Source organism: Phyllopteryx taeniolatus, chromosome 8 (assembly GCF_024500385.1).
Source record: "Phyllopteryx taeniolatus isolate TA_2022b chromosome 8, UOR_Ptae_1.2, whole genome shotgun sequence".
In the NCBI taxonomy this organism is placed as follows: Eukaryota; Metazoa; Chordata; class Actinopteri; order Syngnathiformes; family Syngnathidae; genus Phyllopteryx; species Phyllopteryx taeniolatus.
In genome coordinates, this window is record NC_084509.1 from 19,332,460 (window position 1) to 19,346,705 (window position 14,246).

Consider the following 14,246-nt stretch of genomic DNA (forward strand, 5'->3'; position numbering starts at 1 on the left):
TTCCCCCTTACTAATCATTGCCACTTCCTGTGTCATATGTGTGTGTGTTCCGGGTTTTGTCTTCCCCCCCTGTTTCACACACACCTGCTCCTGTGAGCATCTTCATCACCTGTGCCTCGTTCACCCTAATTACCCCTTGTATATAACCTCGTGTCTCATTTCCTCTCGTTGCCAGTTTGTTGTACCTTGTCGTCGCGTTCCAGCATTCCTTGTTTCCACGTCATAGATTCACAGTAAGAGTTGACCCTGTTCCGATTATCGACCTTGTCTCTTTGCCTCATGTTTTTGGATACTGTTGCCTCTCTTGGATTGCCTGCCTGTGTACCGACCTATGCCCGTCTATTAAACCTCTCTTTTTGGAAACTGTCAATTTGTTTTGGAGTCGTGCATTTTTGGGTCCTATCCTCTGTTCCGTTCATGACAATAGTTGCCACAGCTCTGCACATCACCTTTGTTCTTAAAAATGGGCACCAGTACACCTTTCCTCCATTCCTCAGGCATCTTCTCACGCACTAGAATTCTATTGAACAAGCTGGTCAAAAACTCCACAGCCACCTCTCCTAGATGCTTCCATACCTCCACAGGAATGTCATCAGGACCAACTGCCTTTCCATTTTTCATTCTCTTTAATGCCTTTCTAACTTCCCCCTTACTAATCATTGCCACTTCCTGGTCCACCACACTTGCCTCTTCTACTCTCCCTTCTCTATCATTTTCCTCATTCATCAACTCCTCGAAGTATTCTTTCCATCTACCTAGCACACTGCTGGCACCAGTCAACATATTTCCATCTCTATCCTTAATCACCCTAACCTGCTGCACATCCTTCCCATCTCTATCCCTCTGTCTGGCCAGCCTGTATAGATCCTTTTCTCCTTCTTTAGTGTCCAACCTGCCATACATGTCATCATATGCCTCTTGTTTTGCCTTTGCCACCTCTACCTTTGCCCTGTGTCGCATCTCAATGTATTCCTTTCGCCTCTCCTCGGTCCTCTCAGTGTCCCACTTCTTCTTAGCTAACCGTTTTCCTTGTATGATTTCCTGTACTGTGAGGTTCCACCACCAAGTCTCCTTCTCTCCTTTCCTGCCAGAAGATACACCAAGTACTCTCCTGCCTGCTTCTCTGATCACCTTGGCTGCAGTGGTCCAGTCTTCTGGAAGCTCTTCCCGTCCACCGAGAGCCTGTCTCACCTCTTCCCGAAAAGCTGCACAACACTCGTCCTGTCTCAGCTTCCACCACATGGTTCTCTTCTCTGCCTTTGTCTTCCTAATTTTCCTCCCCACCACCAGAGTCATCTTACACACCACCATCCTATGCTGTCTAGCCACACTCTCCCCTACCACTACCTTACAGTTGGTAACCTCCTTCAGATTACATCGTCTGCACAAGATGTAATCCACCTGTGTGCTTCTACCTCCGCTCTTGTAGGTCACCCTATGTTCGTGCCTCTTCTGGAAAAAAGTGTTCACTACAGCCATTTGCATCCTTGTTGCAAAGTCTACCACCATCTGTCCCTCCAAGTTCCTTTCCTGGATACCGTACTTACCCATCACTTCTTCATCACCCTTATTACCTTCACCAACATGTCCATTACAATCTGCACCAATTACGACTCTCTCTCTGTCTGGGATGCTCAGAACTACATCATCTAGCGCCTTCCAGAATTTCTCTTTCACCTCTAGGTCACATCCTACCTGTGGGGCATAGCCACTAATCACATTACACATAACACCCTCAATTTCAAATTTCAGCCTCATCACTCGATCTGATACTCTTTTCACCTCCAAGACATTCTTAGCCAACTCTTCTTTTAAAATAACCCCGACTCCATTTCTCTTCCCATCTACACCATGGTAAAATAATTTAAACCCTGCCCCTAAACTTCTAGCCTTACTGCCTTTCCACCTGGTCTCCTGGACACACAATATATCAACCTTTCTCCTAATCATCATGTCAACCAACTCCCGAGATTTTCCAGTCATAGTCCCAACATTCGAAGTCCCCACATTCAGTTCTAGGCTCTGTGTTTTCCTCTTCTCTTTCTGCCGAAGAACCCGCTTTCCACCTCTTATTCTTCTTCTTCTTTGACTTCGACTTCGACCCACAGTAGCTGAATTTCCAACAGCGCCCTGCAGGTTGACGGCGCCGGTGGCGGACGTTGATAACCCGGGCCACGACCGATCCGGTATGGAATTCTTTGGATGAACGCTCATATTTGTTTGGCAAGGTTTTAAGCCGGATGCCCTTCCTGACGCAACCCTCTGCATTTATCCGGGCTTGGGACCGGCCTACAGTTTGCACTGACTTGTGCCCCCCATAGGGCTGCATTACATTCTTAGCTAACTCTTCCTTTAAAATAACCCCTACTCCATTTGTCTTCCCATCTACACCATGTTAAATTATTTAAACCCTGCCCCTAAACTTCTAACCTTACTGCCTTTCCACCTACTCACCTGGACACACAATATATCAACCTTTCTCCTAATCATCATGTCACCCAACTCCCGAGATTTTCCTGTCATAGATTCAAGATTCAAAGTCCCCAGATTCAATTCTAGGTTCTGTGCTTTCCTCTACTCTTTCTGCCGAAGAACCCACTTTCCACCTCTCCTCCGTCAACCCACAGTAGCTGAATTTCACCCGGCGCCCTGCAGGTTAATGATGCCGGGGGCGGACGTTGTTAACCCGGGCCACGACCGATCCGGTATGGAATTCTTCAGATGAATGTTCATATTTGTTTGGCAAAGCTTTAAGCCGGATGCCCTTCCTAACGCAACCCTCTGCATTTATCCGGGCTTTGGACCAGCCGACAGTTTGCACTGGCTTGTGCCCCCCATAGGGCTGCATTACTCTTATACATGTATAATTTTCTGATTTCCTGATTTTTGGGGTAGGGCAAAAACACACCCCTGTGACATCACGGGGCTGGGCGTGTACAAAGTGACATTTCGTTTGGCTGCTCAGTTGTGAGTTAGCTGTGCTTAGCATTCAAACAAGGCCCATTTACTACTCCAGCTTGCAGTTAGCAAGCTAACGATGGCTACCCCACAAAAATGCGTCTTCGCTCGATGCCTCAATTTACAGAACAGCTTGGTGATGTTTTTTTTTTTTTTTTTATTGACTTTTTAAAGACACACACAGATGGTGAGCTGAACACCAAACACCACCAGCCAACTCTGCAGTGCACATTTTACGAGAGATAGTTTTGTAAAGTTTCACCAGAGACAACATGGCTTTGTGGGTAACTTGATACTAGTAAATGGGGCAGTGCCGACTGTCTAACTGCCTGGGCTTCCTCCTACCGTGCCGCTGTCGTCAGGTACCGTGTTCAGCTGTGACATTATGTTACCGACAACGAGAGTAATTTGACATGTTGTTTTTTATGATTCTAATCCACAATAACCATTCAATTTTGAAGTTGAGCCTCCTAACCTGATTTTACATCGTATAACCTATGACCCCCTCAGTATGTTTGATTCCTTTTGGCCCATCCATTCGACACGCCCACAGATGTCTGAGAGCTGAGAGGTGGCCCTTATTATTCGAGTTTGAAACCGGATTTTCTATACTTAGCGATTTGTTTTATTAATTCAAATTTGGCAGGGCGGCACGGTGGCCGACTGGTTAGAGTGTCAGCCTCACAGTTCTGAGGACCCCGGTTCAATTCCCGGCCCCGCCTGTGTGGAGTTTGCATGTTCTCCCTGTGCCTGCATGGGTTTTCTCCGGGCACTCCGGTTTCCTCCCACATCCCAAAAACATGCATGAATTGGAGACTCTAAATTGCCCGTAGGCATGACTGTGAGTGCGAATGGTTGTTGGTTTCTATGTGCCCTGCGATTGGCTGGCAACCAGTTCAGAGTGTACCCCGCCTCCTGCCCGATGACAGCTGGGATAGGCTCCAGCACGCCCGCGACCCTAGTTAGGAGAAGCGGCTCAGAAAATGGATGGATGGATGGAAATTTGGCAGGCTTGTTAACATTACTCTTCTCTGTGGTGTGGCGAATTTACATGCCATTTTTTGGACCTGCTTAGTGCTACTTTAACACAGCTGCTCTCCACCCCTTCTCTATTAGTGAAAGACAGTCTAGCTGCCTCTCAACCACTTTAGGATGTTAACACGTTATCAACCATACATACTACTGTACATTGTAATCACTATAAGGAAACTGGTTATTTCCCGAGTACAGACAAACAACATATTCTCGTGGTTTTGCATGAAGTAAATCTTAGGTTGATATTTTTTCTTCTAAGAAACAATATGTTGAAACCCATTACGCAGACCATTACTTATTCAAAAGCTTTATTCACTGACATCACGTCAATGATCAACCTTTGTTTGACCATAATGGCCTACTGAATGGCTTTAGTGATCTAATATTTCCATCATATATTTGTATTGCACTTTTAGCTTTATTTATTTAATTTAGTTTTATCACAGTGTAAGAATTAGGTGGCTACTCAGTTAAGTCAATGCTTTATTTTTGTTTGATTGTGTTGCTATATATAGACTGTGAAATCCATGAGCGAAAACACCAGTTCAAGATTTTTTTTTTTTTTTTTTTAAAGGCCATTCGGTTCATGTTGGAGGCTTGCAGCAAATGTGACACGTGAGCCGTCAGTCATTGTGGCCCGTATTTTTTCACATGCCTTCTTATCCTGACTGCACCCATCAGCCTTCAATTGTCAGTCATAGGCCAGAAATACTCAAGATAAATTCTACTCTTGGACTAAAATATCTCCATATAAGTCTATAATATTCAACTCAAAAACCAAGACTGTATAGCAATACATACAAGCATGCATATGACTTTTATTGGCTCACTGTGAAGCCTCAAGCCAAGGTATTTGACAAGTCAACAGATCTAAATAAGAGCATGCACTATTTCTGTAATTAGACTGGGGCGTGAGATTTTTGAAGGTGATAAGCTTTGAAATCAACATTTCTCTTAACACAAATGAATGCATTTCATTCAAATGGATGTACATTACGATGACATGAGACTAAAGACTCCAGCAAGAATGTATGGAAACACAGTAAATCCCAAGCTCAAAATTGATGAGAGAATGAGATGTATTGTTAATTGTTGTAGTTAGTTAATAAGCAGGATTGTGAATTAAGTACACAACAAATTCATAGAAAACGTGGAGTTTCACATGTACTGTACATACCATGCAATTATCCAAGAAATATTGGTGATGAATGAGACAAATAAAAGTGGTAAGAATTTATGCATTAGGGCCTGAACAACAAGATCTAGCAGAAGGAGTTGTCTGCACCCATGGCATTACCAGTTACATGCATCAAGTAGCATGTTGCAAGATGAACATATTTAAGACTGGCAGAGAGGTCTGTGCTCTATTCAGTGCCTTTGGTTTTATCATCATATTGGAAACCAGGTCTGAGAAAGGTTTTTCAGGTTACACACTGATATTAATTGAATGAAAGATGTCACATGCGAACAACGGTGCATTAAGCCACTCATGTGCAAATGCATGCTATTCCGAACAATCCTTCCTGTCTCAGTCAATCCCATGACTTCTACTCCCGAAAAGATTTGAGTAAATGTTTGCATGTTCACAGTTCAGCTCATATGACTGCCATTCCTTCAGAAATTACTGCGTGAAAGGAGGCATCTGAAGACAATGACCAGCCAAAGGCCTCTAGCTTCCTGTAGGATGCCTTATTTAATCATCAACAATTACAAACACACACACACACAATGATGCCGTATGGGGGAGAAAAGTGGGCACGTTTATCAGGACTAATTGATTTTGGGGGACTGGGAAACAATATCACTTTGGGCCCCACCACTTCAGTGTCACAAATTGAAAATACTATATTCTGGAGCCCGTGTCAGTCTTGGTCCCTTAGAATCATCACCATTTTTCTCCGCCATACAGTACCCCTGTTTGTGAGGTCTGGAGGCCCAACTACAGTGCTTCAATTCATTATTATCTTATCCAGCAAATACTGTAAAACAAGAAGGCTCTATAAATCAGGGCTATTTTCCATCTAGATACAACTAAATGTGCTGAATTTGTCATGGTCTATAACCGTAAGATATTGGCCTGGACCCAAAAGCAGCCAGAGGCGGAGGAAGTAGATAGAAATTGTTTATTAAGGGATATCTGGGAGGCAGGTTATTCGAAGAGTGAGGGTGGGCAAGAGAAGGAGCTTGGCGGCGTGGCTGGAACAGACGGCGAGGCAGGTGACACGAAAGGAGCACTGGAGGCGGAGAAGAACACAATGGGGTAAGCACGATCGCTGGGAGTAGAGTAACTTACAAGAGTAATCATGAGAGTTGGCCAGTGTAGAATACTCTGGCGTCTGATTTCTGGATCTGGTAAGCTTAAATGGATGTAGTGATGATGGCTGATAGGGAACAGGTGCGTAGGTGGTGGTGACTGGGGAGAGAGAGAGGGAGGGGAAGGCGAGGCACAAAGCGCCACCCAAGTTCCAAAAAAGGAACAGCAGGTGACAGACTATGACAGTACCGGCCCCCCAACGGATGCCTCCTGGCATCTTCCCAGGCTTCTCATGATGCGCAGCATAGAAGTCCCTAATCAAGGAGTCATCTAAAATGAGCTTGCAAGAGATCCAGGAGCGTTCCTCCGGACCATACCCCTCCAAGTCAACAAGAAACTGTAACCCCCTGCCCCTGGGTCTCACGTCCAGGATGCGAGACACCGTGAAGACAGGATGATTGTTGATGGGGGGAGAAGGGGGCACGGCTAGAGGGCTAAGGGTACTAGTAGAGACAGGCTTGAGCAAAGACACATGGAACGTTGGGTGGATTTTGAGGGAGCTTTAATTGAACAGACGTGGGATTGATAACTTTAGTGATCGAAAAGGGACCAATAAATCGTGCCGTGAGCTTACGTGATTCGGTCTGGAGGGGAAGGTCGTGGGAAGAGAGCCAAACCTATTGACCCACCTTGTAAACAGGTGTAGGGGAGCGATGCAAGTACGCCAACCGCTTGTTCCTTTCGGCTGTCCGACCCAAGGCAACCGTGACGTTGTTCCAAATGGATTCCACCCATCGTAGGTGCTCCCTCACCGAAGGAACCGCCACAGTGTGCTCTTGTTCCTTAAACAGGGGTGGTTGGAAACCATAACAAGCCATGAATAGAGACATACCTGTGGCGGAGCTGTTGAGGGAATTATGGCCATATTCCACCCAAGGGGGAAAGGTGCTCCAGGAGGCAGGGTTGCGTGCAGCCATGCAACGTAGGGCGGACTCCAGATTCTGATTCACCGCCACCGCCTTACAGAATTCCTTCCAATCCTGGGAGGATAACTTAGGACCTCGGGATGCTGTGGAGCTTAAACACATGCAGGACGAGGAGGTTAGTGGTCTCAAAGGCAGGGGGCAACTCGGGAAGGGGTCTGTAATGGACACACAATCGAATGATGGTGTTACTTTCAGAGGGGGGCAGGCCGGTAACTAAGTCCAAGGCGATGTGGGACCAAGGGGGGCTCGATATGGGTAAGGGACGCAGCAGACCACCTGGGGACAGATGTGAACTTTTCCCTTGGGCACAGACGAAGCAGGCAAGGACAAATTTTGGTGTCTTTAACCAGACTGGGCCACCAGAGGTGTTGCTGAAAGAACTGGATGGTGCGGGTGATAGGTAAGCTTGGAATTGTGGGCCCACTGAAGGACGTCAGAGATGGCCACGAAAAGCCGGTTAGGAGGTCCGGTCCTGGGATGGGTGGAAGCGAGAGAGGGTATCAGGCTTTCCGTTACGGGAACCAGGGCGCAAGGAGAGGCTGAAGTTAAACCAGCTGAAGAATAATGCCGAACGAGCTTGACGGGGGTTCAACTGCTTAGCGGAACGGAGGTAAGCAAGATTCTTGCGGTCGGTCCAGATGATAAATGGAGTAACAGTCCCCTGCAGCCAATGCCTCCATTCTTCTAGAGCCTATACGATAGCTAGCAGCTCCCGATTTCTGATGTCATAATTGGGTTCAGACGGAGAGCGGCGACGGGAAAAGAAGGCACAGGGATGACGTTTTTGGCATTCAGGGTTTTTCTGGGAGAGAACGGCCCCCGCCCCAGTGTCAGAGGCGTCAATCTCCACAACAAATTGGAGGGAGGGGTCTGGGTGTTCGAAGGCTTGAGACGCAGCCGGGGTCCACTGAAAGGGAGAGCTGGTGGGCTGAGACGGACTGCCACTTTACTGTAATCGCAGATTAATCTTCGGTAGAAGTTTGCGAAACCTAGGAAACGTTGCAGTTCCTTGGGGTGGAGGAAATAGGCCAGTTGACGACTGCTTTGATTTTTGCCGGGTCCAGTTATAGTTGTCCTTTAGCAATGATGTATCCCAGAAAGTGTACGGAGGAGAGGTGGAAGTCACACTTTTCTGGTTTTACAAAGAGGTGGTTCTCAAGGAGGCGTTGAAGGACACGTTGGCCATGTTCTTCCAGAGAGCGACAGATGATGAGGATATCGTCTAAATAGACAAAGATGAACCAGTTGAGCATGACACGAGGATGTCATTGATGGTTTGAAACACAGCGGGGACCTTGGTTAACCCAAAGGGCATGACAAGTTACTCAAAATGTCCGAGGGGTGTATTGAAGGCAGTTTTCCATTCATCCCCCTCCTTAATGCGAATGAGATTGTAGGTGTTGCGCAGGTCCAACTTGGTGAATATTTGGGCGTTGCATAGGGGTTCGAAGGAAGGGTCTATGAGAGGAAGTGGGGCTTTATTTTGCACGGTGATGTCGTTGAGGTCTCGGCAGTCAATGCAGGGGGGCAGAGTGGTGTCTTTTTTTTAATCAACAAAGAAGAATCCGGCCCCCAGGGGGGGAAGAAGAGGTTCGGATAAGTCCGGAGGCAAGGGAGTCACAGATATAATTCTCCATGGCTTCCTTTTCTGGACGGGAAAGGTTATAGAGGCGGGTGGAGGGGAGAGGGTCTCCAGGCAGCAGGTCAATGGCGCTGCAGTCATAGGGGTGGTGGGGGGGAGGTGAGATGGCAAGGTCTTTACTGGAGACAGGAGAGAGGCTGTGGTAGTCTTCCGGAACCCGGGAGAGGTCAACAGGTGTGGCAGGTGGTGGAGGTTTGCTGGAGGGCGGAACGGCCGAAAGAAGACAATGGGAATGACAGAAAGGACTCCACCCGGTGATTGATAGGTGGGTCCAGTCGAATGCAGGGTTGTGCTTCTTAAGCCAGGGGATACCGAGAACTAATGGAGTGTCCGGGGAAGGAATGACAAAAAGTTGGATGATTTCCCGGTGCTTACCTGATATAAGTAACAAACGGGGCAGTTTGGTGAGTGACAGGGAATATGAGTCATCCGTCCAGGGCAGTGACTTTCTTAGGGACCTGAAGCATTTCAAGGTGGAGCTGAAGTTGACGTGCTAAGCCCTCATGAATGAAATTATCGTTGGTACCGTAGTCGATGAGGGCGGTATCCGGAGTTTTACCTTCAGAAGCAAGGACAAATGAAGAAACGGTCATGCGGGAGGGAGAGCTGGGAGTGGTATTGGTTTTGCTCACCACGACGCCCTCCGTTCATGGGGAGCCCTGTCTTTTTGGCTTAACGGAACATGTGGCAATGAAATGGCCTGGTTGTCCGTGATAGATGCATAAATGCGGCGATGACGCTCCTGAGGGTCTAATCTGGTCCAGCCGAGCCGCATGGGCTCCTCTACAGCAGCGCGGGATGACGAGGAGGTGGCCGGAAGCTCAGGATGCGGTGCGGTGTCCCCGCAGGGTGCCAAACTGCACGCTAGAACCTCTCTCTCTCTTGCCCTTTGCTATAATCGATTGTCCATTTTTATAGTCAAGGATATTAATTCCTTAAGTGAGCAGGGCTCATCCCTGGCTGCGAGCTCATCTTTGAGCTGCTCCGAAAGTCCCTTAAAAAACAAAATCCTCTCAGCGCAGTGTCATCCCACCCACACTCACTTGTTAAAATCCTAAACTAGCCACGGAACTACTGCCCTGCATGAGAGCGAGAAGGCGTCGAGTAGCTTCCCTGCCCTGAACGGGGTGGTCAAAGACCTTCAGTCGCCCGAAAAAGAGTCAAAGGTAGCAAGTACCAGTGAGGAATTCAGCCCCAGCGCCGTTGCCCATTTAGCCGCTCTGCCGCGTAAAAGGTTGATAATGAATGCGACTTTGGATCGGTCTGTGGGATAATTTAACGGCTGAAGGTCAAAAACTAATGAACAGGTTAGCAGGAAATTATTACATGAACCTAGATCCCCCGAGTATGGTTCGGGAGGTGGGACCTGAGGCTCTTTGAACAGGAGGAGGGGTTGATCGGAGGCTGCGGGCTCGGGAGGAATACTCACGGGAAGGTTGCTGGAGTGCACCTGGAAGGATGTGAGGAAAACTTGTTGAGCGATGTTGTTGAGGGAGTCCATAATCCCGTGGAGAGCTTTGCCAATGTGGGCGCCTTGGAGGGTGAGCGCTTCCCTCAATGCTTCCAGGTTTGGTGAATCCATTTTTGGCCAGAGTATTCTGTCACAGTCTATAACCGTAAGATATTGGACTGGACCCAAAAGCAGGTGGAGGAAGTAGATAGAAATGGTTTATTTAGGGATATCTCAGAGGCAAGATAATCAAAGAGTGAGGGGGTTGGCCAGAGCAGGGAACATGCAGGAAACGGGAGCTCGGGCAAGAGAAGGAGCTTGTTGGCGTGGCTGGAACAGACGGCGAGGCAGGTGACACAGAAGGAGCACTGGAGGTGGAGAAGAACACAATGGGTTAAGCACAATCACTGGGAGTCGAGTAACTTACAAGAGTAATCATGAGAGTTGGCCGGTGTACCACGGGTGTACGTCAATACTCTGGCGTCGGATTCCCAGATCTGGCAGGCTTAAATGCAGGCAGTGATGATGGCTGATAAGGAACACGTGCGGAGGTGAGTGGATGGTGGTGACTGGTGAGAGCGAAAGAGAGGCAGGGTAAGGCGAGGCACAAAGCGCCACCCAAATTCAAAAAAAGGAACAGCAGGTGACAGATTATGACAGAATTAATTGAATTCTGTATGAAAACAGTACAATACATGCCCAATGTATTTAGTGCATTATTTACCATAAAATGTGTGCATAGCTTTTGAATGTTGACTGTTGATGAAGCCAAGCCAAGGCGAAGCCGGTCATGGTATTGGAAAAAAATAATACATTGTGATGCACACAGTTTGCAACAGCACAAACATAAATTTGTCTTTGAGTATTTGAGAGATTTCTTGGTCACACTAGCCAAAGCTCAATGGGAGTGAAAAAAAGCAAACTGCTGTATAACTTGCCAAATGCAACAGCAGACGGACGTGCTGCTGGAAGGGTGACATTGATTAGCAGATGCCATGTGGTAGACTGAAACACTGTTAGCATGCAGTTGTCTGTAGAGGAGGGTTTGTGTCAGGGTTTTCATTTAAAACTCATCTCCAAATTACAACCTCAATTCCAATGAAGTTGGGACGTTGTGTTAAACATAAATAAAAACAGAATACAATGATTTGCAAATCATGTTCGACCTATATTTAATTCAATACACTACAAAGACAAGATATTTAATGTTCAAACTGATAAACGTTATTGTTTTTGCCAAATAATCATTTACTTAAAATTTTATGGCTGCAACACGTTCCAAAAAAGCTGGGACAGGGTCATGTTTACCACTTTGTTAAATCACTTTTTCTTTTAACAACTTTCAATAAACGTTTGGGAACTGAGGACACTAATTGTTGAAGCTTTCTTAGGTGGAATCTTTCCCATTCTTGCTTGATGTACAGCTTCAGCTGTTCAACAGTCCGGGGTCTCCGTTGTCGTATTTTACGCTTCATAATGCGCCACACATTTTTAATGGTAGACAGGTCTGGACTGCAGGCAGGCCAGTCTAGTACCCGCACTCTTTTGGTACAAAGCCACGCTGTTGTAACACGTGCAGAATGTGGTTTGGCATTGTCTTGCTGAAATAAGCAGGGGCGTCCATGAAAAAGACGCTGCTTGGATGGCAGCATATGTTTCTCCAAAACCTGTATGTACCTTTCAGCATTAAGGGTTTTCCATTTTTCCATAATCGCCCATAAATTAGCCAAGATCAGTGTTGGGAAAGTAAATTTTCTCCACGAACGAGTTCAAAGTTCAGTTCACAATTCCAAAAAATGAATTAGTTAATTTCATAGTTCATAATACAAAATTTTGAACTAAGTTCACTGGTCCAGAAGTTAACTACTTCATAGTTCTTTTTTGTTTAGTTTTTTTCCAATATTTTATGCTGCTTACCTGCTATTGCCCTCAAAATACTGGCATTTCATTTCCTCATTGTTTCCACCCATTCAGTCCACAACAGTCGCCAGCTGCAGCTTTGACCCTGCAATCTCAAAAACGTGAGGAAAAGCTTGCTTTAATTAATTATTTTTTTTAAAACATGGAACTAAAATAGGACTGCAGTCCTAAATGTGCAAAACTGTTGGTATGACAGGAACGACAGTGAAATGACATTGCCAGCAGCTCTTGCTGACTATATTAACAAAATATTTTATCTTATCTACTTTTATATTACAAACCAAATAAATTCCATATTATCACGGTATGATCGTACAGTGTTTTAACTAAAGCATTCTGAGACAAATAATAATTGTCCGGGAAATAAATGTTTACAATTAACAAAAGAATCAAGGAACATATTCAGTTCCATTTATGGAGTGTCCCTGAACGTACCTCGCGCACTCTGGCAGCTTTGGCGTGCCTGTCTACAATAGTTTCATACTGAAGAGCGGAATATCTTATTAGCGTGTTTTAGACAGTTGATTCACTGTCGATTACTATACACCATCATTGCAGCAGACCCCGTGATGTGACTGTTGCCCACACATACATCGCGATGACGATGCTCATACAAAATATCCTGCAACCGTAATATACAGTATATATAGCTTACCTGAACGTTTAAAACTGATGGTTAAAAAGCAAACACACATGCAACTTGGGTAACTCCACGTACCTTCTTCCAAATGACGTGTTGCCATTGTTTGGCGGACAGCTTCATGTTATGATCCTGCATCCACCCATTGGTAAAATGCGCATAAGATGCTAACGATATATAATTCTTAAACTGCTCTCAAATGTAGGCACACCACACACAACGTATGCAAATTCGCTGCACACAAAGGAGGGAGGAGGCAGTAGGTCCGGGTTGCTGCTCCATTCTATATTCGGAATGTCATACGGATCCAAACCATTTATACTGCGTGTATTCTTGCCAGGTATCGGTCTATGGCTTTGCGGTCTCGTTTTTCTTAGTAAAATCCCATCTGTTTCTTGCATTTTAATATTTTTCAGTCGCAAAAATACACAGTGATTGTACAGTCTGCTTAGTAAGCCATTGTTTACCTTCTCGTTAAACGGCGGCCTCAACCCACAATGCAAAGCGGTTTCATAGGCAGCATAGCACAGTAGGGCCAACTGTCCTGTATTAGCCTTGGTGCCTTACTGGAGGGCTTCATCATATGTTGTCAACAGAGTCTATCGATAATGCGAACACTTTTGCTTTTGTGTTAACATTGCTGACATAAATTACAGCACAGCTGGTGGTTACGGTTAACAGCTCACTAATCACTAATGATCACTAGCTAGTTAAGTGGCTCACCTGCGCCTTCTGAATTTGCATCCGGTCAAAGGCTCGAATCCCTGACATACGCTAATGCAGTAGTAAAGTGAAAAACACTTCTAGGCCATCATGAAAAAATATATATATATATTTTTTTGCGCCATGTGACACTCTTATGCCGCTGTGCAAACTACTTCAACGTCGTGTTTTATTTGATGAGCTTCGTTTTCACACGGGAGGCCATGAAGCGATCACGTGTACAGTATTGCTTGCAATGCGCCACAAGATGGTAGAGTGAGGTCGGAGTTTGTTTATCCCGCTTACCTAGTAAAACTCACAGATCACAGACAATGCGAAAAATATGACCGGATATCACCCTTACAAAATAAAATGGCTTCAGTAGTCTTTTTAAAAAAAATATATATATATATATATATATTTTCTTTTTTTAATTTATATTCTTTGAGAGCAGAGTGCAGAGAATTAAATACAGTATAGAAATTAGCCTCTCCTTAACCCATCAAGGGTGAAATGTTTTTTTTGTTTTGTTTTTATCTTAGGGTTGTCAAAGTTCTAAAACAGAAAATGTGATTCAGTATTTAATAAGGATTTTTGGAGATTTTGAGGACAAAAAAATATAAATATAGTAGTGTTATTGCTTCAGTTTTAACGTCAAA